This window comes from Stegodyphus dumicola, chromosome 3, assembly GCF_044657685.1.
Source record: "Stegodyphus dumicola isolate Sdum_Otavi_A_Nest chromosome 3, ASM4465768v1".
Classification (NCBI taxonomy): Eukaryota; Metazoa; Arthropoda; class Arachnida; order Araneae; family Eresidae; genus Stegodyphus; species Stegodyphus dumicola.
The window spans coordinates 132,128,506-132,151,156 of NC_140770.1; positions in this window are offsets into that span (position 1 = coordinate 132,128,506).

Below are 22,651 nucleotides of genomic sequence, written 5' to 3' on the forward strand. Positions count from 1 at the left end.
GTGCATCATCGAGAGAGTGTGTTGAGCTCTGGCAACGAATGAACAGATGACCGGGAGCTGTGCTCTGTGTGTCGTCGAGTGCATCGCAAGCTGTAGTGTGGAGAGTCTTGCAAGTACGTGGAGTTCCGAGAACGACCAAGCAGAGTCGGGAGTTGTCGTACTCTGGTGCTTTGCACTGAAGCTGTTTGAACCGTCATAGCCTGATAACCTGAAGGCTGTGTCGCTGATTGTTCTAGCGAGTGTATAGTAGATCTTCAACGACTGTGAAACGTGACTTTGGAGCTGTCCTGATTAACATTGGCTAGATAAAGTGTGTTTCGATACTTCATGAAGTGTCGTCGTTATTTACTCCATTATTAACCCCGTACGTACGTAAAGGGAAAGAAAATAACGCTACAATACTGTTATTTATACTGTTTTTAACAATTACTTTTTATCAAACAGTAATTCGTTCAGGAAGCAGTTCCCAACGAAGGATTGATTATATGTAAATTTCACGATTTTCCACGTATGTAGCTTAAATACTAAGATTCGGCCATTAGGTTCACCTTCAGTACAATCCGTCCTGATACAAAAAGTCCACGCATGCTTTGCCATAACTATTTAATCCAGATTTATATAAATAATATTCCTATTTTGCATGTTACTATTTAATGAAACGTGAAAGAAAAGGTTAATAATAATCTCCAGAAAATTTGGCATTTGTTTCGTATCATTTGTTTTATTTTAAATATAAAAGTCTGAAGTAGGAACATACAAAACTCACGTCATATATTTTCTGTATATTTGTCATCATTGAAAGAAGTGCACACCAAGATGTAAAGAACTATGTAAGATGTAAGAACTATGTATGAACTTTTACGTCAATGTCCATTTTCGCGTTTCAGCTACATGAAATTTGAGGCCGCCAGTAGATATAAAACTTTGTACAAGCACATGTATAGGCTATAGTTCTGACATATAAAGAAATCGAATGACTAATCAGATAAAATATATAGTTCCTAGTAAACAATTAGCCGGAAATGATTAACATTCGTCTTTTAAAACGTAACAAAAGCTTACATTTGTACTTAATAAAGAACGAAATAAAAAATGGCGTTTTGTTTCTTTTGCAGATTACATCTACAGTTATTTTGCTGCTACCTATCGGGGGTAGTTCAAAGGTACTCTTGCGACGAACATTATTGTCACAGAAAGTACTGCTGTTTCGACAATTGGTTCCAAGAAAATATTTCTAATACTATTAGATAATAATTCTAAATATTTTAGTGGTTAGAAAAGCAGATAATTTGCTAGCAGTAGTATTATTTTAAAAACAAAAAGAGACATCCTTACAAACCTTTCTAACAGAAAATGTAAAAATGCAACAAGGAAAAAAATTTTATATATATTATATTTTTTAAACAAATATTATATAATATATATATATATATATATATATGCAAAATATAAAAAATATGATGGCGTTGCTCTACGCGGACAGGCAACGTTTAATTAACTTTTCGCAATTTCAGGATCTTCCCCCTAGACCAGTACTTTCGAGAACATTCTGACATGTTACATAATCGCTACTATAAATGAAGAGTTTGCGCCAGATTCCGTTTCTCCACCTGCCGATGTGATAGTCTTTGCTGCCGCTCTCGTTTGTCTTTCTTTGTTTGAATAGTATGACAATCGTACTTAGTTTAAATTACTATCGCATCTGCAATCTTGGAGAATCTAAAAGAATAATTATTTACCATTTGAATTGAACAAATCTGTGGAATCAAAACAGCTAACCTCTTTTGTGTCATCATTTCATGCCAAGCTTTATGTGTGTGCCCGATATATATATATTAATTTACTTATTTTGCAGCATATTGCACAAGATGTTTTCTAGACCAAATTGGTCATTCAGTATTGTAATAACTACCTTAATTGATATATATATATACATAATATTCGTTTATCAGTTTTAAAAATAACTAAACAAAATTACGTTCACATTCCTCAAATTTATGTTTCAGCAATAAACAATTCAATAAATAAAGGGATAATTAATAAAAATAAATAACTAAATAATAAATGAATTCAGCCATCACTTTTTTTCTCTCATATTTCATGAAGTGACAAATTATAGATCAGAATTTGTTGCTATAATTTTCCTCTGATAAGTATGCTTCTGGTTAACTATTTTAAAGATAATTTGTTTCGTTAAAAAGATAAAATCGTAAACACATTTGCCAGTTTAAGAGTGTTTGTTATAAAATAAACCACATATAGCATCATTAATATCGGCATATTTCTTGTCGAGAGCTAAAGTAATATAATATATAACGAATTTCCGCGTTCTCCAATGCGTTCCCTCGCTGTGTAAATGGTAACACAAACAGGTAGGATGAAAAGATCGGTAGTTCGAATTTAGGCAAGGACACGACACGATTTATCATTTATTATCATTATTTTATTACTCTTTCTGTGCTTCAAAGAGCGCAATAATCTTTATAACTGGAGCCAATTAAACTGTAATAAAATATATCGCGCCACCATTAGGATCTGATCGACTACATCTTGTGCTTCTACCAAGTCGACTTTTAAGTAGATGAGAATATAAGTAATTTTCTCATTTGAATGTGCTTTGTTTCTTAAAATGAATGAATAACAAGTCCATACAGCTAATGGAGGATTCGCACCTCTAGTCCTTGTTTGGCACTAATGGTTATCACATTTGTTGTCTTCAAGAAGTATAAGATTGTCCACAAATCTTAATTAAAATACTTTAACGGATCAACCGTTTTAAGAATGATGCATTCTACTATCTTAAGGTGCATTATCATTACTTTTTTAAGAGAGAAAATAGAAATAATACATAAAAATTACATTTTTGAGCACAGATTTCTGATAAAGTACTTCGTCGACTTTAGGGCATGAGTTCTTTAAAACGGCGAAATTGATTTCATCGACATTTAAATTAATGCATGCATAGTGGGAGTTATTTTATGATTATTTTCATTCACTCCCAGCGCCAAATAATAATAATCTATTAACAGCATCATTAGCTGTACATACTTGTAATGAAACATTTTGCAGGTATCAGACAGCTAGTATTTAAAAGCTTTGAAAAATATTCTACAGATAGATTAAATGCTGTCAATGCGCAGAAAGATTGTGTTTATTAAAAATATTTTAAATTACTCCACGACGGAATTTAATAGCTTATAGTGTTGCTAGGCCCCAACTTGCCAGTAACAGTGGTAGTGACTGCTATGAACTGTAAATTACACAAACTCGTAAGAAGGTTTTAAATCCCTTTTTATTCCACTTTAGAAATAACAGCTGCGTTCACTTGACGCTCACAAACTACGCTGACCCGGCGGTTTAACAAAACAGAAATGTGAAACTAAAAATAAATGACAGGATGAATAAATAACGAGATCACTACCTACGAGGCTCTAAAATCGTAACTAACTTAACCGCGTTCTAAGATACAGCTGAGATTCAGCAAGCTTACTGATTAAGCAGTTGAAGATTCAACGAACTGCCGAAATAGGCACACAGGCCGAAACGCGCGGTTCTGAAATTTCTACCTAGCAACCTTCACGCTCGCGATTCAAGAAGCACAGATACAATCTCGTTTCCCTTCTATTTAAAATCAACTTACTTCCGCTAAAATTTGAATATATTGCGCGTTCTACTACAATTTACGTACTCTGGCATTGGCAATTCTAGGGGAAAGTAAAGGCTTGACAGGTAAGATAGCTTAAAATAAATGTTAGTTAAAATAAATATAAACCCTACATTTGCCGCTGCCAGAATTTGGTAAACTTGGAAGCATGTCCTAGAAACGACCTGTGGTAAAGTTTCCATATTCTGACCTAAAACTCAAGAGCTCCGTTTACATAAAACAAACTTTTGTCTAAAACCATTACAATCGTTTCTGTAGATGATTAAATTACCATATCTTCTTACAGGATCCTTTGCTCTTCATCAATCAATCTTTTTCTTTTCCTTCCAGCATCTGGAAGGAATAACTATCAGTATATTCGAAATACATTATGATTTACACTTTCCTAACGCTCGATACATTTTCGTTTTCGATCCTTTTCTTTTCCTTATTTAACTGCTTACATTCACATTCATTCAAATATTCAAACATGAATTTAACTTTACCCTGGTTCTCCACCATGTGTGGTGTCAAACGGGAATTAACCACCATGATTTGTTAGAATTCAACGACCAAATATGACACAATCGAATATACTAAAACTCGATGAGCTATGTTTAATATTCTTAAAATTCAAGTGTAGGTGGAGAACCCTACAAAACACATTCATTCTAAATTCCCTCTCATTCATCTTTAGACATGCAGGCTTTCGCTCTAAAGCACGATTTTATCTACTGTTTAATACTTAGATTTGAACTCGTTTCCTTTGAGCATTTACATTTAGCATCTAAAATTTTATGCTTCTAGACTAAATTCTACTTTTACAGAACTTTCAAGTATTTACCTATATTTACAAAATTCTAATACATATGATTTTTACAATTTACAATAAGATGAATAAGATAAAATAAAATTTTACTTCACGCTTTCTTCACCAAGCTGGCGGCACTGAAACTAAATATTCCATTAATACAAGAATACGAAGTTATTTTACTTTCGGCCAAATTTTGGCTTTAACATAACAGAACTAGTCTTTCGACCAACAGGAATTGCTTGCTCTTAGATTTTACACTTAAAATAATGCTTTTGCCTTAGCTAAATAAAGTAAAACAAAACTAAGTCTCAACCGAGACAAATTGACTTCTGTCCACACATAGAACTTCGTATTTACGCATAACATTTCAAAACAAAAGAAAAGTTTATAGAAGATTTTAACTTATCTTTGAGTTTTCGATGCTTGAACTCCGACATCCTCTTCTGGCAAAATTGATCCCAAGTTACAGAGTTCATGGAAGTTAATCTCCGCTTTTGGGTTCTTCGAGTTTCCTCCATGGGGACTTTTCTTTTTCGCCCTCTGTACGCCGGCCTCTTGGGGTGGTAGTCTTCGGTTTTCTGTCTTTCCCGTTTGGCCCCTGGAGGGCTGGTCTTGGAGGTCTTCGGTCTGGATTCTTGCTTGAATTTTTTCTGCTGGTTCCAATCTTTTCTTTCCTCCTTCTGTCTTTTTCTTCTCGTGAACGGCGGCGCTGTTTGCTCCTGACTATCTGGCCCTGGAAGTGGTTTCCTCGACGCAGAATTTCTACTGTAGAAAGTTGTATCTGGTCTTTTCCTATTTACCAAATATTCTTTACACGGCGGCGTTGATTTCCTGCACTTCTTGAATGCTGGAGTCTGACCATCTTCCCTTCCTTCTTTTCGGGACCGTAGCATGACTTGTAGAAGGGCTAGGTTCCTCTTCTGTTCTCTGCTTCTTGGATGGTGAAGCGGGTGGCGTTATTTCTGGACCTTCCACTTCTTTTGCGCTTGAGTCCTGCAAGAAACTTTTAAGGATTTCAAAATAATTTTGATTATAACATTTTTTCACTTGGTCGGGACTTGCTTTACAGGTTTCCCCTCTCTCGTTCTTAAGGTACAATACGACTCCCTTGATTTACTGTATTACATAGGGGCCTTCAAACTTTGGAGCCAATTTTGCAGTGAAATTATCTGGGGCACTTGATAAAGAAAATTTCCGCTTTAACACTCTATCCTCTACTTTAAAATCTACTTCACGGCGTTTTCGATCATAGATAAGTTTCTGTCTATTTCTTGCCGTATCCGAACTTTTAACCGCCTGATCAATAACTTTCTGTATATCTTTTTGTTTAAATTCTTCTTCCCTTTGTTGCACAAAGAATAATTTATCTAGTGGCGTAATTAACTTACGTTCTAAAAATAATTCTGCTGGAGTTTATCCACTAGTATCATGATTTGCTGTTCTTAAAGCATAATCTAACTCATTTATGTAGCCATCCCAGCGCTTGTAATGTGTGCTAACATAGCTTCAAATTATTTTTACAATATTTTATTAACTCTTTCTGCGATGATTGCCTGTGGTCTATACGGAACCATTTTGATATGGCGTATGCCAAGTCCAGAGCAAATGCTTTCAAAAATTTGGGTAACGAATTGTTTACCGTTATCGCTAATGAATTTTATCGGTGCACCGTATTTTAAAATGCACCTGTGTAAGAATGCATCTGCAACTGTTTTGGATGAAGGGCGTTTAAGTGCAACAATTTCTGTCCACTTTGAAAAATGATCTACAATTACTAAAAGAAAACGATTTTTATTTAACTCACTCTGGGGAAAAGGACCAAGAAGATCTATGCCTAAAATTTCATTCGGATATGTAGCGCGAATGCTATTTAAGTACCCGGCCGGGCTGTAATTCATTTATTAGTTGACATTGATTGCAGGACCTGACATACGCAGTTACTATTTTGTATAATTGCGGGAAATATATATCATTTTAAAGTATCATTTTTAAAGACTTTCTGACCCCTAAATGACCCGATGTTGGCGCGTCGTGTAATTCCTTCCAAATGCTCAATCGAAGAGAGGCTAGGATGACTGGTCTGTACTCAAAATTTTCGTTTGTTCATTTCGTATAAAACAATAAATTATCTATTATTTCATAGTTTTCTGCTCTACTTCACATTGCGGCGACATCTGTATGTTCAAAGATTTCGGGGTCTTTTAAATAAGCATAAATACTTCCAAATTCATTATCAGCTTTCATTTCAGCAATAATTGTTTCTCTAGAATCTAAAATATTAGAAGTCAACACAGCGCATTTGAGTTCATTCCCTTCATCGTCCAGTTTTATTCGGGATATTGCGTCAGCTACATTATTTTCTTTCCCTGGTTTATATTTAATTATTAGATTATATTCTTGAAGTTTTAAAGCCCATCCTATTAACCTGGGCGTTAGGCTTTTCCCCGAGTAAAGTCTACCAACAGCCCCATGATCCGAAAAGACTGTTACCGGCGCTTTGCCGAAATAAACTCGAAATTTCTCTACAGCCATTAATACGGCTAATGTTTCTCTCTCAGTAGCTGTATAATTCCTTTGCGTAGAGTTTAAAGTTTTACTAAAAAATGCCAAAGGATGGCCATTCTGCATGAGACCAGCACCTACGGCATAGTCCGACGCATCTGCTGCAATTTCCAGGTTTTCGTCCCTTTCCGGGAATTTCAAAACAGGGGCATTGATGAGTGCTTCTTTTAACCTTTCAAATGCTGTATTTGCTTCTGCTGTGCACGTAAACTTACTTTTTGTTCTTTTAATTGCTAACAACACTTCAACAATGTTCGCGAAATCTTTTATAAACGACCGATAATAAGAACATAACCCAAGGAAAGAAGAATGTTTCTTGGCGGTGTTTGGAGGTGGGAAATTCTTGATGGCTTTTATTATTGAATCCTGAGTTTCTATATCCTTTTGCGAAATTTTATAACCCAGATATTTAAGTTCTTTTGCCGCGAACTTGCATTTTGATGCGTTAATTGTAAGACCAGCCTCATTTAATAATTTAAAAACCTCTTCCAAGTCTTTAATATGTTGCTCCAACGTACTACTCGTTATAATTATATCATCTAGATAGATTAAAGTCGATTTTCCTAGGACAGGCTTTAGAACAATGTCCATAGCTCTCTGGAATGTTGACGGGCCTCCACATAACCCAAAGGGCATGCGTAAAAATGCATAAGTGCCCGAATTTGTGATAAACGCGGTTTTATGTCTATCTTCTGGTCTCATAGCTATTTGATAGTAGCCAGACGTTAAGTCCAACGTAGTCATGTATCTCGTAGACTTAATCTGTCTAATAATTTCCTCTATCACCGGCAAAGGGTAAACCGGGATACTATTGAGTTTTTTGTAATCGATAGCAAACGCCAAGCCCTTTTATACGAAGGAGCGAAATAATTCTTTTTTTTACATAGTACGAGTGGACTCGCGTACTCATTATTTATGGGCGTTATTATCTCGTTCTGCAGCATTTCTTTAATGTGTTCCTCAATAATTTGTTCTTTCTGTTGATCATACCTGTAGGGTTTAATCCTACAGGGTTTATTGGCAGTTAGTTGTATGTCATGTGTTACAATTTGACAATTCCCAGGCCGTTCTGAAAACAAGTTTGAAAAATTACTCACCACTTGCTGTATGGCTTGGCTTTCATGGTCAATCAAATCGTGCAAGTGTACCTGCAGTTATTTCGCTGGCTCCACCACCTTCCGATCCATTTCTAGCTTGATCGAATAGTCCTGAAAATTTAGCTTGGCTTTCGCGGCCTTTAAAAACTCCATGCCTAAGATAACTGGACTCTGCATATTTTTCACCACAAAAATTAATACTTTAAGGCTTTCATCTTTTATCTGTATTTTTAATGATAATTTCCCGATACATTGACAGGTTTTTCCTTGGACAGCTATAATTTTTGTGTTTTATTTTTAAATAATAGTAACCTATTAAAATTCTTCTTGAAAAATGTATCACTCATAAAATTAATTTCTGCCCCTGTATCAATGAGGGCTTCTACCGGTACATAGACAACCAGGATTTGTATAATTGGTAATTGGGAATTCTTTACCACGACCGTGTTTAAAAATCTTCTTGAGGGGTTTTTCGAAACTTCCGGGGTTCGGACTTTCGCTTTTACAGGCCCCTCTACTCGTTTAAAGCTTTTCTTTCAACTTCAGTCTTTTGGGTACGCGGACGGTTTTTTTCAAATTTCATTTTTGCGCCTTGACCTTCTAGCTTCGATGTGTTGGCTTGATAGATCTTTCCCCCATAAGAGCGATTATTGTTTCCGGTCTGTTGATTTGATAATTGCCTGCGGGGACCTTGAGCATACGATGCCCCTCTGTTGTGTAGCGAATTTAATTTAATTTAATTAAGTGTTTCATAAAAAATCAAAATTCTAATTTGTAATTATTCAAAATTTGAGCTACACAAGTTAGGGTTATATTCTTTTTTGGCTTATTAATTCTAGAGTAATATATTTGAGCTTTCCGTGTTTACGCGACTGCGTCTTCAATCTTGTACACGCAAACAATAGATTTAGGTAAACTTTTCGTGTAGTAAATTCAGTTTTTCATGTCAAAAATTAATTTGATTTCTTAGTATTTAATATCATTAGTTGCAGAAAAATTAGCTCGTTTTTCTAACTTTAATTGCATTTCAGTTATGAGCTTTAATTAGTAGATTTTTTCGTTGTGCATTCTGATTTCGGCAATGGGGGATGAAATGCCCTTTTCCGGTTGAAAAGTCACTTTTTGCGAGTTTCATCATTCTTTCGTTGGGACTGCTTGCAGTGTTGCTGAAATTCCAAATTTCCCCTTCCACAAAGCGTGTTTATTTTGGCAAGGGTTTGGCGATTTAGAATTTCCGTTGAGGTTTCAAAGTGGTGGATTTGGCGAGTTTGCTAACATGAGGGAATGCTGTTGTTGCAACTATTTTAACTTTTGGCGAAGTGTGAGTTGTGCCAACTTGGCAGTTCAGCGTCCTCCCTTTTAACGGGTTGTTTTGGGAGACGAGGACACTTTTTGACTGTTTTCACTTGCCGTGAAGTAGGAGTTAGCCGACAGCTGATTTTGCTTCTGGAACCATGTTCGATGGCTCCAGTAGCCGTTTCTCGTGGAACGCTGCCCGAGAAAAATGTTCGGCATCTTTATAAGGTGAATTCCTACTGCATAGATAATAGCCCTGAAAATGATCTGCAAATTCAATAATTTCTTTCAACATCGATATTAGCTACATTTTTCGTTCTACTCATTTTTTTTGCATTAAGTAAACAAGTGCTTCCCACCATGGTTAACAGGCGTCGGTCGTGAAGATTCGGAGCAATGCACTGCAATAGGAGAGAGCAACTTGGATCCACATTTAATGCCTTATTGATGGAAATTCATCTCAACCTTTTCCGAGTCCAATTCAACAAAGTAATGGTCTACTGCCTTCACCGATGCTTTGCCTCCGTATGGACAATGGACAATTCTTCTTGCTTGGTGAACTGCCGTTTGCAATACATCTTGATTCGTAATACAGAGGTGTGCTTTTTCTGCTTCATCGGAAAACGACGTCCATTGTATTAGGGATGGTGTTGTCCTAGCTGTCTGTCTGGATGTAAAGCTAAGTGTTAATTTTTTTTGTGTGTTTGCTTAACTATTTGAAAAAAAATTAGATTTTTTTTTGGTTAAAGGACTGAATTAACTTAATTTGTTGAACCTTAATTTTTTTGTAGTTGATAAATTTATCCTAACTCTATAGAATTCATATTTTTCTTTGGTGTATCGATTAAGTAAAGGCATTAAATTGAATAAAGAATTATAGCCTTATTAAAATTATTGTAACTTAACATAATAGTTAGGAAAATGAAGTTCTTCAGGAAATTATTTAATTGATTTTTTTTTTTTTTTTTTTTTTTTTTTTTTTTTTTTTTTTTTGTATTTGAGTTACTCATTGGTGAGGTTGATTTGTAATAGTGCCTGTATTAGAGCATTTTTTTTTGCTCCTCTCATGACGAACCGTTTTTTTTTGTAGAAGTGTAATAGTGTCACTACTTATCTTTATCCGGTTAAACCATATTTACTAATCGAAAGAAAAAAAATTAAATGATAAAAATTATTATGTGCAATAATAGTATTTAAATGATGGTATTGAGTGCAATATTATACAATATTTTGTATTGATCAATTCTGTGTGAAGTGGAAAGTGTAACTTGTTAAATTAATTTTTTTTTATTATTTTTCTCCCCGGGGAGGGTACTGTTCTTAAATTTATAGTATATTTTTTGGTATGTTTTACCAGTTTTTGCAATATTAAATTTAAACGTAGTTACAAGATTGTTATAAAAAATAATTACTCAGAAAATTTGGATGTGTAAAAACAATAGTACAACTTTTGATGAATATATTTAGTTTTTTTTTACTAATGGATATATACATAATTTGCTTCAATAGTTAAATAAATAAGTTTTTCTAGATCATTCAATGGTTAAATTTATTTTATGTGTTCATGATTTTACCAGTCTTTTACTCAAATTGATTTAAGGGTTTATCCGGAAGTAACACTATCAGGTTCAATGTTTCTTCTAACCTTCTTCGGAAACATACAATGACCTGACTAGAACAGAGAGCTTACTAAAGCTATGTTCACTAATTGTAGTAAGTAGACAGGATACAGACGAAGGGTATACAAAACCCTTTATTTTTTTTTCTTTATATACAATGACTTCCGTACTTCGGAATACAATGACCCTCCACTCGGGGTCTAACTTAAAAGATATCAAAATAAAACTAAACTCTAATTTAACTTTAGAATAAGATTGGCCTTATAATAACAGAAAGCGTATGTAGCACAGAGACTGTGAACACTACAATACGTTTAATTTATCAAGAGGATTAAAACCTCTGGCCTGGAAGGCAAAGTAGCAACTGCGTAACTTCTAAGGTAAGCGGCCTGCTTCGAACTCACGGCTTCCTCTCTTCTGCTTGGCAAAAAGGCCACACTTAAATACTTGGCGTTCGCCAGACAACTTTGCATAAACTCCTTCACGCTTATAATTCTGGCCGGAAGTAGAAAATAAGAAGTGATAGTAAAGATTTAAAATAAAATAAACGTTAGTAAAACTTAAGATCCTTACAACACAACGCAAAATTTTCAACTTTATTGTTACTAGTATCTTATTGCTGAATTGAGTTTTATTTTATATGTCAACTTGTAGGGTACCTTTTGGTAACTTTGGAAAATTTAAAGGAAAATTCAAAAACACCCATAACATTTTTGGTGCCGTTCCCTTTCGAACCATTTTAGCACTTAAAATTTTTTTTGTGCTGTGATTTTTGCACCACCTTTTGGCTTGCTCTTATAATTGAACTTAATTTTGACGTGAGACTGGTGATTGTCATGTGTACTATTGCATATTTATGTGAAAGTTTTCTTCCACATGTCTAGGCTTTTTACTGAAACCCTACTCGTTAGTTAGTTACAGTGACAGGCCTATACAGTGGTCGTATTACTGTGCTTATTTTATACTTATTATTTGAGGTTGCATACCAGATATGTACTACTGATACACATTTGGTCTTTGAAACTATTGTATCCAAACACAAACATTTTCACGCAGTACCTGTTTAGTTAAGTATTTTCTTTTTGTGCAAAATTTTTTATTGCATTTTTACATATTGATTTTGAGGATTACTGTTTCACATTTTTGCAACTTATGTTTGCAACATAAGGTTAAAAGGCACGCGTGTTAATCACACATTGGGATACATCCCTACCTTTATGTGCTGGCATTTGCTGATTGCAGTTTAAAATGCCATAGAAAGTGTCAAAACGAGCAGCCAGAGCGGCTAGTAATAGTGCAATAGACTGGGAGGAGAGTCAAGAAGTAATGGCTCTATCAGTTTTTGGTTCTGATCCTCTGGATTCTGTTCCTCTGTTCTCAGGTGCAGACAAGGGAATTAGTCTGAATGACTTCTTAGATAGGATTGATCTCATTGCCACTCATGTCGGTTGGTCAGATGAAGACAAGTTAACAGTGATCAGAGTCAAGGTGGCAGGTGATGCTGCTGAATTAATTAGGAATAATCCTAGGTTAAAGAAAGAAGCCAGTCTTGACTATGTCGTGAAAGCGTTGAAAGAGAGGTTCAGTTCAGTGCACAATTCGCACTCTAACATCCGTGCTCTTATTCAGGCTTTTCAGAAACCACACGAGTCAGTGCACAATTTGCAGCACGTATAGAGGCTCTTTCGTACAAAACTGTACCAGTGGAAAGAAGCAGTGTCCCTGCAGCAGAAGCACAGAGACAGGATTTACTTTTGTCAGTGTTTATCGAAGGATTTCAGTTGCATTTGCGACGCTTGTTGCTGCCACAGAATTACAAAACTTTTGCATCTGCTAAACAGCATGCAATTATTGAGGAAGACATGTGGGCTAAGAGCCATTCTAGTAGTGATTTTGCAACAGCTGAGGTTAGAGCAGTGAATGCTGCTAAGCCAGCAGTCGAAAAGTCAGTTACAACACCATCAGTAACCAACTCAGAGCTCACTACAGCTATTAAAATGCAACAGGAAAATATAGCTCAGCTTCCAAAAATGATGAGCTCTCTTCAAACACAGGTGCAGAGTTTAATATCACAAGGTACTCGTTCAAGACCCATACAGCCTCGTTGTTACAGATGCAACAGAATAGGGCATGTTAGCAGGGACTGCTATGCGAATATTGTGCCTAATCAGCACTCTAGACAGGGTCAGCAGAGATTTAGAAATAACCAAACAGCCAGGAGACATCCTAATAACACCACACCAGCTGTTTCGGGTACTCCAAATACCACAAGTGTGGCTACAAATGTTTTGAATCCCCAAGCACCAAGTTTTAATTTAAACTAATTCAGGGTGGGGAGAAACCAGTCTCCGTTTCGTCTCCTAAAACCCTTTTGGAGGTGCCATCGGTTTTTACAGTATCCACTAGTGAGGCGTCTTTGCCTATTGTTGAGGGATCTATTTTGGGGAATAAAGTAAAGTTTTTATTGGACTCGGGGGCAACTGTAAACATAATAGAAGCTAAATACATTAAATGTTTTGGAAATAAAATCTCAATGGATTCATGTAATATATATTTAAAGGGTATTGCTGCAGAAAAAGTAAAAATAAATAAGAAAATGAATTTAATAGTAGAATTTCAACAACAATATTTTGAAACTGAATTTTTAATTACTGACACACCTCTTTCATCTCAATATGTTGCTTTATTAGGGACTAAATTTCTTGCAGACAACAATATGCATTTGCATTTCTCCACTTCGCAACTGTTAGGATCAAATGTAATTCTTAAATGGAATCTAAGTCAGCCTAGTGCTATGAATAGTAATGTTTTCTCTACTTCAGTTTCTCAGTCATTTTGTTACTCTGTAACCAAACATAAATTACAACTTTTTCTGAAAATATCATTAAGCTCACTGCTCGTTCTGAAAATTTTACTACTGATACTGTCTTAATTGAACCTTTAGTAGAACATGCTCAAAGTCAATTTTCCATAGCCAGGTCAGTTAATCAGACTTCTTCATCTAAGGAATTTTATGTCAAAATTGGAAATTTTTCACCGAATACACTACATCTCAATAAAGGAATGAAATTGGCCAGTGCCAAACCTGTGAATGTCATCACACATAACTCTGAACTTGTAAACAATACCACCATAGAAACAGGTGAGGATTTCGAGTCTTGGGGTGGTGAATCTGATCTTACATATTTACCTGAGCAGCAACAACAACATTTATCACACCTTCTCAATCAGTATAGTAACATCTTTGCTGCCTCAGTCACTGAGTTAACAGGGTGTGACAACATCTTGCACAACATCAACTTGCGTGATAATATTCCTGTTAGGCAAAAGCCTTACAAAGTACCTTACCATCTCAGGGATGAATTAGATAGACAGGTGGCAGAGCTGCTCGAAGCCAACATCATTCAGGAAAGTGACAGCCCTTACAGTGCTCCTGTTTTATTTGTTTAGAAAGCGGATAACACCTACCGTTTAGTCACTGACTTCCGCAAGTTGAATAAGAAATCGATAGAAGACAGTTTTCGTCTGCCTTCCATGATTGAGTTGATAGAACAGTTAGGAGATTCGAATTATTTTTCCACACTTGATTTAACTTCAGGGTTTTTCTAGATGAAAATTCATCCTGATGACACCTTCAAAAGTGGTTTCTCGACTCCTTCTGGGCACTATGAGTGGTTACGACCACCTTTTGGCATGCGAAATGCTCCTAGTTCCTTTCAAAGGTTGATGTCTATAGTTTTGGCCAATCTTTCACCATTAAAAATAGGGATTTACATTGATGATATTGTCATTGCTTCTAAAACTTTTGATGAACATTTGGAAAAATTGAAGGTAGTTTTTGATAGATTAAAACAGCATAATTTAAAACTTAAACCTTCTAAATGTCATTTTCTGAAAGAACAAATTACGCATTTGGGATATAAAGTTACCAAGGGTATTATACAGCCTGATGATAAAAATTTAAAGACCATTCAGAGTTTTATTGCACCTAAAAATAGGAAAGAAGATAGGCGATTTTTAGGCTTTATTGGCTTTTACAGAAGGTTCATTCCAAATTTTGCCCAAAAGGCACTTCCTTTAACTCAGCTCACTAAAGATAAAGTTCCATTTTATTGGTCACATAAAGCTCAGCACGCCTTTGATATTCTAAAAGCTGAACTTCTGAATGAACCTATTTTGGCTTTACCTAATTTTTTTAAACCTTTTTCCTTGTGTACTGATGCTTCTAATTATGCACTGGGTGCTGTCTTGTGTCAGGAAGATTCTAACGGTTTCCAACATCCAATTTGTTATGCTAGTAGAAAGTTAAATAGTCCTGAAACACGTTATAGTACTATAGAGAGGGAAATTTTGGCAGTTGTTTGGGCCACAGCACATTTTAGACAATATCTTCTTGGTAAACCATTTACAGTATATTCTGATCAAGCTTCATTATCTCATGTTTTAAAACTTAAAGATCCCACTTCTAGAATTGCACGTTGGATTATGGGTTTATCCCAGTTTGATTATAAGATTGTTCACAAACCAGGTAGATTAAATTTAACAGCAGACTATTTATCTAGAGCAGTAAATGTTACACAGTTAATTCAAACTTCCATTACTCCTGAATTGTTGGAATTATTCAAAAAAGAACAAGCTTCTGATCCTTCTTGCCAACAGATTGTAAATGATCTTAAGAATAATAAGTCTCCTACACCTAATTCTCAGATATTTTTTGTAAAAGAAGATGTTTTGTATTGCAAATACAAGAAACCCAAGTCACGTTGGCAGAAACAAGATAGGCTAGTTGTTCCTAAAACACTAGTATTAAGAATTTTGCAGGAGCATCATGATTCTCCTACTGCTGTACACTCAGGCTATCACAGAACACTTCATAGGGTTCAAAAGTCTTTTTTCTGGAAGGGTATGCATAAACAGGTGCACAATTACATTAAGTCCTGTCACTCCTGTATCCAGAGGAGGGGTCATAGACCTGCTCATAAGGCTCCCTTATGAGAATGCCTATGGCTACCCGTCCCATTGAGCGAATTGCGATTGATATAGTGGGCCCCCTTCCAGTTACTATGGCAGGCAACAAATATATTTTGGTGGTAACTGACTACTTTTCACGATGGCCTGAAGCTTATCCTTTGCAGGACACCACATCCATATCCATAATTGAGAAATTAGAACAATTTATTTCAACTCATGGTATACCTCAGCACATTGTTACAGATAAAGGTACTAATTTTATTTCTCAAGCTATAATGGAAGTTTATAAGAAATTGGGGGTTACTAAACATACTACTACGAGTTATCATCCACAGTCTGATGGTTTAGTAGAAAGATTAAATGCTACTTTAATTAATTCACTTAGCCACTTAGTTTCTCAAACTCAGGAGGATTGGGATAGACATCTGCCTTTTGCCTTATTGGCACACAGAACTGGTCGTCATAGTGCACTTCAGGAATGTCCAGCTTTTATTTTATATGGCAGGGATTTGTGCTTACCAATTGATTTATTATTGCAAACCAATTTTAGAACTTATGTTGACACAAACAACTATTCTAAAGATTTGGTTTTGAGATTACAAAAGGCTTTTAAATTAGTCAATCAGAATTTAACGGAGGCTGCTGATAAGCAAGAAAATTTACGTGGAAAGAATTCTCATGATAAGGACATACAAGTGGGAGATTTGGTGTATTTATACACTCCAGTAGTTCAGCCAAGTATGGCTAGAAAACTCTCTAAATTGAATCAGGGACCTTTTAGGGTTATTGAGAAAGTGACTAAAGTCAACTATAAAATCTCTTCAATTACAAATCCTGATCGGATTCAGACGATATATGTGGACAGACTCACGAAGGTACCAGAGAGAATTACTTTTCCCACACTTCAAAAGGATGACTCAAATTTGACAGATAATGTAAAGAACTCGTCACACGATTCACCTTACCATCTAAGGCCTAGAGATACACATGGTTTTGTGTCGAAAAAGTGAAATGAAATATTTTGAGAATATAGTGTGTTTTGTATACAATTTTGGTTAAATTATTATTTGTTTCTGGTAATTGTATTCTATGTAGCTAAATTTTGTAAACAATTAGTATAGTTGTGTAGTCTTCTTGGCTTATCCTTGATCGATTGTTGCATTTGGATTTTACATGTTTTGGGCATGTGAGGTTGTGATCAAGTTGTCTTGGCGTGGAACTTTCTAGTCTCAATAGCCTGGTTTGTTTTTTTGGAGGTTTTGCTGGGTTGGCCCCGCCTTTTCTCCACTTCCTTAAGTTCAATTTTTTTTCTCTCTTGAAATCCCTTAGCCATTGTAGTCGGGATTTGTTTCGGTTGGAATTTTTGACTAGATAGTTTAGTTTTCCAGCCAACACTTCGTGGTGATTGTCTTCTGTTCATATTAGTGCAACTCGTTTTAATTTCTTATGCCAAGGATTTAATAGTAGTTTAGTTTGCGCTGTACAGTCGCGGTGTTTACTCGTATGCCCTCTCGTATTGGTGGGGTGTCAGTTCTTAGGGAAGTGAAATTCTGTGTGTTAGGGAAAATTATGATTTATACGGTACACTTTTCCTTAAGCGTACTTTTGAGTTCGTATTGTCACTTCAAATGGTGATTGCAAGAACTTAGTTTGTTTACATTTTGTGTCAAGCGCCAGTAGCTCTTGAATTGATTTGCTTTGAACACTCGTATACTCAGTGGTGTTTGTTTATTTACTTATATTTTGTTTGTTTACACATTTTTCACTTGATTTGCCTTTGGGGGGTTTCGTGATTTTACATTTTACTTTACACATTTTCTTTTAGGGCGTGTCACGTGTTGTTTGACAACACTTTTATTTTGTTTTGATGTATGCTTGTTGTGTGCCAGGGACACTTCTTGACCCACTTAATCGGTTCACTAATGGATTTTTGCTAACCATACAATTATGGTAGGATTTGATTTCGCTAACCAATTATGGTAGGACTTTGGATTTGCTAACCATTGATTTGCTAAGAATTATATTTGCTAACCATGAGTCATGGTAAGATTAATTGTAAATAGGTACATGTATCCTTCTGTGTGGTTAACATGTGGTACCATCATGTACTCTGATTTTTTTTTCTCTTCGTATTTAGTAACTTATGTAAACCTTTTCCATTGTCTGTGGGTCCTAAAATTTTTTTGGCTTCGCCAAAAAATTATTTTCCCGATCATAGAAGGGATGTTGTGTAGCGAATTTAATTTAATTTAATTAAGTGATTCATAAAAAACAAAATTCTAATTTGTAATTATTCAAAATTTGCGCTACACAAGTTGGGTTATATTCTTTTTTGGCTTATTAATTCCAGTGTAATATATTTGGGATTTCCGTGTTTACGCGAACTGCGTCTTCAATCTTGTACACGCAAACAATGGATTTAGGTGCACTTTTCGCGTAATAAACTCAGTTTTTCATGTCAAAAATAAATTTGATTTCTTAGTATTTAATATCATTAGTTGCAGAAAAATTAGCTCTTTAATTTGACATAACTTTCGTTTTTCTAACTTTAATTGCATTTCAGTTATGAGCTTTAATTAGTAGATTTTTCCGTTGTGCATTCTAATTTCGTTAATGGGGGATGAAATGCCCTTTTCCGGTTGAAAAGTCACTTTTTGCGAGTTTCAGCATTCTTTCGTTGGGACTGCTTGCAGGGTTGTTGAAATTCCAAATTTCCCCTTCCACAAGGCGTGGTTATTTTGGCGAGGGTTTGGCGATTTAGAATTTCCGTTGAGGTTTCAAAGTGGTGGATTTGGCGAGTTTGCTAACATGAGGGAATGCTGTTGTTGCAACTATTTTAACTTTTGGCGAAGAGTGAGTTGTGCCAACTTGGCAGTTCAGCGTCCTCCCTTTTAACGGGTTGTTTTGGGGGACGAGGACAATTTTTGACTGTTTTCACTTGCCGTGAAGTAGGAGATAGCCGACAGCTGAATTTGCTTCTGGAACCATGTTCGATGGCTCCAGTAGCCGTTTCTCGTGGCACGCAGCCCGAGAAAAATGTTCGGCATCTTTATAAGGTGAACTCCTACTGCATAGATAATAGCCCTGAAAATGACCTGCAAATTCAATAATTTCTTTCAACATCGATATTAGCTACATTTTTCGTTCTACTCATTTTTTTGCATTAAGTAAACAAGTGCTTCCCACCATGGTTAACAGGCGTCGGTCGTGAAGATTCGGCACAATGCACTGCAATAGGAGAGAGCAACTTGGATCCACATCTAATGCCTTATTGATGGAAATTCATCTCAACCATTTCCGAGTCCAATTCAACAAAGTAATGGTCTCCTGCCTTCACCGATGCTTTGCCTCCGTATGGACAATGGACAATTCTTCTTGCTTGGTGAACTGCCGTTTGCAATACATCTTGATTCGTAATACAGAGGTGTGCTGTTTCTGCTTCATCGGAAAACGACGTCCATTGTATTAGGGATGGTGTTGTCCTAGCTGTCTGTCTGGAAGTAAAGCTAAGTGTTAATTCTTTTTTTTTTGTGTTTGCTTAACTTGTAACGTAGCGCGCCTCCAACTTGCACGCAACCAAGGGGTGACTGTGAAAACTGGATAAAACACGGAGTCTTGTGAAGGGTTTAAGTCCATTTTTATTCAACGTAATAAATTACAATTGCGTGCTCTTGACGCTTACAGACGGTGCCAACTCGGTGGTCAAATAAAAATAATAACCTGAAAAGAAACTAAAGACAAGACTAACTACGAGGCTCTCTAAAATATCTAACTCACCGCGTTTTACAATACCGCTGCTAATTCAGCAGACTTGAAGCTCACTTGAACGATTAACACTACTTCCCGCCAAGCACATAGGCCGAAACGCGGGGTTCTTCAATTTCTCGCTAACTACCGCCGCGCTCGTGAAGTAAGAATATCACACACCGAACTCGTTTCCTCTCTATTTAAATCATAATACTTCCGCTGATAATTTGAATCCTTGCGCGTTCTACTAAAATTTACATATTCTGGCATTGGCAGTTCCAGGGGAAAGTAAGGCTTGACAGGAAAGATAGTTTAAACTTAAAATAAACGTTAGTTAAAATAAATATAAACCCTACATTTGCCGCTGCCAGAATTTGGAAAACTTGGAAGCAGGTCCTACAAACGACCTGTTGTTAGTTTCTCTAATTCTGAACTAACTGGCGAGAACCTCGTTTACACAAAAAAAAATCTTATGTAACAAATTGTATCTAAAATTCTGTTGATCGTTATAAAGCTCTCTTCTTACAGCAACTTTTCCTGGACTTTATCACTCAATCCTGGTCTTTCCTTCCAGCATCTAGAAGGAATAAGTATCAGTATCTTTCTAAATACATTATAATTTACACTTTCTTGACACAATAAATTTTTGTTTTTAACGATTCGTTTTTCTTAGTTATTGCTTACTTCACATTCATTCAATTTTTCAAGCATTAATTTAACTTTACCCTGGCTCTCCACCGTGTGTGGTGTCAAACGGGAATATTCGTGTTTTAGTCTTACAACACTTCCCCTAACCACCATGATTTGTTAGAATTCAACAACCAAATAGACACACCTTACTCGACATTCTACAACTCAATGAGCTACTTTAATATTCTTAAAAATTCAAATGTAGGTGGAGAACCTTACAAAACACATTCATTCTAACTTCCCCCTCATTCATCTTTAAACATGCAGGCTTTCGCTCTATAGCATGACTTTATCTACAATTTAATACTTAAATTTTGACTTCATTGCTTTTAAGCATTCACTTTTAGCATCTACAATTTTATGCTTCTAGACTAAATTCTACTTTTATATAACATTCAAGTATTTACGTACATTTACAAAATTTTAATACATATGATTTTTACAATTTACCATAAAATGAATAAGAGAAAATAAAAAAATTTTACTTTACTCATTCTTCGCCAAGCTGGCGGCACTGAAACTAAAATTCTTATTAATACAAGAATACGAAGTTATTTTTATCTTCGGCCAAATTTTGGCTTTAACATAACAGAATGAGTCTTTCGACCAACAGAAAATGCTTGTTTTTAGCTTTTACTCTTAAAAAAAATAATACTTTTGCCTTAGCTAAATAAAGTAAAACAAAACTAAGTCTCAACCGAGACATATTGACTTTCGTCAAAACATAGAACTTCGTACTTATGCATAACATTTCGGAACAAAAGAGAAAAAAAAATTATAGAAGGTTTTAACTTATCTTTGAGTTTTCGATGCTTGAAACTCCGTCATTCATTTTTGGCAATATTGTTCCCAAGTTAGAGGTTTCATGGATGTCAATCTTCTCCTTATTGCCCTCCGAGTATCGTCCACATTACTTTTTCTTTTGCGTCCTCTACATGCTGGCGTCTTGGCGGAGTAATCGTCTGGTTGTTGGCATTTCCGTTTTTCCCTGGGACGGCTGATCTTGACGTCCTCCGGTCTGGAATCCTTCTTGAATTTCTTCTGTTCGTCGTATTTTTGTGCCTCCTGTTGCCGTTTCAGTTTCCAGAACGGCGGCCTTGCTGGCACCTGACTCTGTGGCCGTGTGCGCGTTCTCCTTGATGTATAATTTTTCCTGCAATCCTTTGTAGGTGGTGTTTTTGTCTTTACCACGGTTTCTTTACCCGGTTCATCTGTATTTTTGTTTTTCTTAAACGCTGGAGTTTGAAAATTATTTTTTCTTTTTGATACCGACGTCCGGGTTGTAGAAGGGCTAGGTCTCTCTTCAGTTCTCTGTTTCTTGGGTGGTGGAATAGTTGTTGTAGTCTCTGGACCTTCTACTTCGTTTAGACTTGAGTCCTGCAAGAAACTTTTAAGGATTTCAAAATCATTTGGATTATAGTATTTTTTCACCTGGTCGGGACTTGCTTTCCAGATTTCCCCTCTCTCGTTCTTAAGATATAAGACTACTCCTTTGATTTCCTGAATTACATAGGGACCTTTAAACTTTGGAGCTAGCTTTGCCGTAAAATTGTCTGGGGCACTTGATAAAGAAAATTTCCGCTTCAATACTTTATCCCCAACTTTAAAATCTGCTCCACGGCGTTTTCTATCATAATATATTTTCTGCCTATTTCTTGCCGTATCCGAGGTTTTAAGCGCATGATCAATCAACTTTTGCACATCTTTTTGTTTAAACTCCTGCTCTCTTTGTTGCCCAAAGAATAATTTATCTAAAGGCGTAATTAATTTTCGGCCTAAGAATAATTCTGCTGGAGTTTTTCCCGTAGTATCACGATGTGCCGTTCTTAAAGCATAAGCTAATTCATTTATGTAGCCATCCCAGCGCTTGTGATGTGTGCTAACGTAACTGCGAATTATTTTTACTATATTTTTATTAACTCTTTCTGCTATGTTAGCCTGTGGTCTATACGGAACCATTTTGATATGGCGTATGCCAAGTCCATTGCATATGTTTTCAAATATTTGACTAATGAATTGTTTTCCGTTATCGCTAATGACTTTTATCGGTGCACCGTATTTTAAAATGTATCTGTGTAAGAATGCATCTGCGACTGTTTTGGCTGACGCGCGTTTAAGTGGAACAATTTCTGTCCATTTTGAAAAATGATCTACTATTACTAAAAGAAAACGATTTTTATTTAACTCGCTCTGGGGGAAGGGACCAAGAAGA